The sequence below is a fragment of the Amblyomma mixtum genome, unplaced genomic scaffold (genome assembly GCF_055824585.1).
Source record: "Amblyomma mixtum isolate Tamu unplaced genomic scaffold, ASM5582458v1 scaffold_21, whole genome shotgun sequence".
Taxonomy (NCBI): domain Eukaryota; kingdom Metazoa; phylum Arthropoda; class Arachnida; order Ixodida; family Ixodidae; genus Amblyomma; species Amblyomma mixtum.
Genome location: NW_028317718.1, coordinates 241,867 through 245,225, shown reverse-complemented (window position 1 = coordinate 245,225; position 3,359 = coordinate 241,867). Strand labels below are relative to the sequence as shown.

General features: G+C 56.8%; 1 non-coding gene across 1 annotated transcript; it reads left to right on the top strand.

Moving 5' to 3' along the window:
• The first annotated feature begins 255 nt into the window (after positions 1-255).
• Positions 256-2,070, top strand: LOC149324612 (small subunit ribosomal RNA). The gene has a single exon (XR_016286717.1). It is a non-coding gene; the product is annotated as a small subunit ribosomal RNA (ribosomal RNA).
• Positions 2,071-3,359: the final 1,289 nt, after the last annotated feature.

Here is a 3,359-nt window from a genome sequence, read left to right as displayed (position 1 = left end):
GCCTAATGCTGCGGCCCTAGAGGCCGATGTGCGCACTGGTGGGCGCGTTACAAATGCTTTGCCTAAAGGCACACGTGCTCTCTTGCCGCGTGGCGATTGCCGTACCTACGGGTCGGATGCCGCAGCGAGCTCGAACGATGCACGGGCAGCGCAAGCTGCCGCGAAAAAGATGCGTCGCGCGCTGGGGGTTTATGGCGGCCCTATCGGCGGCGACGAGGCACCCTTCTGGGGCGAAAAGGGAATGCCTATGCATCATACCTGGTTGATCCTGCCAGTAATCATATGCTTGTCTCAAAGATTAAGCCATGCATGTCTAAGTACATGCCGAAATAAGGCGAAACCGCGAATGGCTCATTAAATCAGTTATGGTTCCTTAGATCGTTTCTTTCTACTTGGACAACTGTGGCAATTCTAGAGCTAATACATGCATTGAGCCTGAAGGCCTTTGGCTGACGGGCGCTTTTATTAGACCAAGACCCATCGGGCTCTGCCCGTACTCTGTGGTGACTCTGGATAACTTTGTGCTGATCGCATGGCCATGAGCCGGCGACGTTTCTTTCAAGTGTCTGCCTTATCAACTTTCGATGGTAGGTTACTTGCCTACCATGGTTGTTACGGGTAACGGAGAATCAGGGTTCGATTCCGGAGAGGGAGCCTGAGAAACGGCTACCACATCCAAGGAAGGCAGCAGGCGCGCAAATTACCCACTCCCGGCACGGGGAGGTAGTGACGAAAAATAACAATACGGGACTCTTTTGAGGCCCCGTAATTGAAATGAGTACACTCTAAATCCTTTAACGAGGATCAATTGGAGGGCAAGTCTGGTGCCAGCAGCCGCGGTAATTCCAGCTCCAATAGCGTATACTAAAGCTGCTGCGGTTAAAAAGCTCGTAGTTGGATCTCAGTTCCAGACGAGTAGTGCATCTACCCGATGCGACGGCTCGGACTGAACATCATGCCGGTCCTCTCTTGGTGCCCTTCATTGGTGCGTCTCGAGGTGGCCTGCGCTTTTACTTTGAAAAAATTAGAGTGCTCAACGCAGGCGAGTCGCCTGAATAAACTTGCATGGAATAATAGAACAAGACCCCGTTTCTGTTCTGTTGGTTTTTGGAATACGGGGTAATGATTAAGAGGGACAGACGGGGGCATTCGTATTGCGGCGCTAGAGGTGAAATTCTTGGACCGTCGCAAGACGAACTACTGCGAAAGCATTTGCCAAGAATGTTTTCTTTGATCAAGAACGAAAGTCAGAGGTTCGAAGGCGATCAGATACCGCCCTAGTTCTGACCATAAACGATGCCAACCAGCGATCCGCCTGAGTTACTCAAATGACTCGGCGGGCAGCTTCCGGGAAACCAAAGTATTTGGGTTCCGGGGGAAGTATGGTTGCAAAGCTGAAACTTAAAGGAATTGACGGAAGGGCACCACCAGGAGTGGAGCCTGCGGCTTAATTTGACTCAACACGGGAAAACTTACCCGGCCCGGACACTGGGAGGATTGACAGATTGAGAGCTCTTTCTTGATTCGGTGGATGGTGGTGCATGGCCGTTCTTAGTTGGTGGAGCGATTTGTCTGGTTAATTCCGATAACGAACGAGACTCTAGCCTATTAAATAGGTGCGGGGTTCCCAGCACCTTACAACCTTCTTAGAGGGACAAGCGGCTCCTAGCCGCACGAAACAGAGCAATAACAGGTCTGTGATGCCCTTAGATGTCCGGGGCCGCACGCGCGCTACACTGAAGGAAGCAGCGTGTCTTTATCCCTGTCTGAAAAGACTGGGTAACCCGTGGAACTTCTTTCGTGATTGGGATAGGGGCTTGCAATTGTTCCCCTTGAACGAGGAATTCCCAGTAAGCGCGAGTCATAAGCTCGCGTTGATTACGTCCCTGCCCTTTGTACACACCGCCCGTCGCTACTACCGATTGAATGATTTAGTGAGGTCTTCGGACCGATGTCCGGCGCGGCCTTTCGGTTGCGCCGGTCTGTTGGAAAGATGACCAAACTTGATCATTTAGAGGAAGTAAAAGTCGTAACAAGGTTTCCGTAGGTGAACCTGCGGAAGGATCATTACCGGATTGTGCTTGTCACACCCGGCGCCGCCCCCACTTATAAGCGGGGGAAGGCCTCAACCGCGGAGTTGCGAGATTCTGAAGCCGCTTCTCTGCACAAACTGTTGCGCCCAGCGGAGCTCCGTCACCAAGGGAAAGTCGGACGGGCTGTATCCGCAGGTTTGAACGGCGTAACGCACCACTCATGGTGGGCTTTCGGTTGTCGACAACCGTCGAAGAGGCGCAAACAGAGCCGGTAGGCAGGCCGAGGGAAAGGCCTGCCCGCTGCCAAGGGAACGGCGGCGGCTGCTGCGAAGTACGAAAGGAAACGCTGCTCGCTGGCTTTGTCGTGTTGCGACCACGAGTCGGTAGGCGGGCCGAGGGAAAGGCCTGCCCGCTGCCAAGGGAACGGCGGCGGCTGCTGCGAAGTACGAAAGGAAACGCTGCTCGCTGGCTTTGTCGTGTTGCGACCACGAGTCGGTAGGCGGGCCGAGGGAAAGGCCTGCCCGCTGCCAAGGGAACGGCGGCGGCTGCTGCGAAGTACGAAAGGAAACGCTGCTCGCTGGCTTTGTCGTGTTGCGACCACGAGTCGGTAGGCGGGCCGAGGGAAAGGCCTGCCCGCTGCCAAGGGAACGGCGGCGGCTGCTGCGAAGTACGAGAGGAACCGCGGCTCGCTGGCTTTGTCGTGTTGCGACCACCAGTCGGTAGGCGGGCCGAGGGAAAGGCCTGCCCGCTGCCAAGGGAACGGCGGCGGCTGCTGCGAAGTACGAGAGGAACCGCGGCTCGCTGGCTGGGAAACTGCGCTTCTGCGCGACGCGCACGCGGCGGGACGCGCGCGGCCCAGGGAACGGCCGCGCGCGAAAGGTCTCGCACTGCGGGCGCGGAGTCTGACGCCGCGCCGACGGCGCGAAAGGAGGCACCGGGACCGAAAAGGACGAGGGATTATAATCCCGCACTTTGAACGCATTCGCGGCAGCCGGGTTCTCTTGCTGCTTCGTCCTTCCCAGCCTTCGAGTAGTCTGTCGGTGCGCTACCGAAACGCCGTCCATGGCACTGTGGCCGGTGGGCTCCTATTGCGGGAGTAGACTGATGAACGTCCGCTTTGCGGCTTGTTCCAAGTACGCGCTGCGTAGCCACGGCTAGGCGGTGCCTGTCTCCTTGCGAAGCAATGATGTGGCGAAATGGTCGAGTAGGGAGCAGCACGATGGCGCACCCGGGGGCGACCGGACCGGGGGGCGTTGGGAAAACCCCCTCCCCTACAAAAGGGTGCAGCAGCGGTAGGCGGTGATGACTCGCCTTGAAAGATGTGAA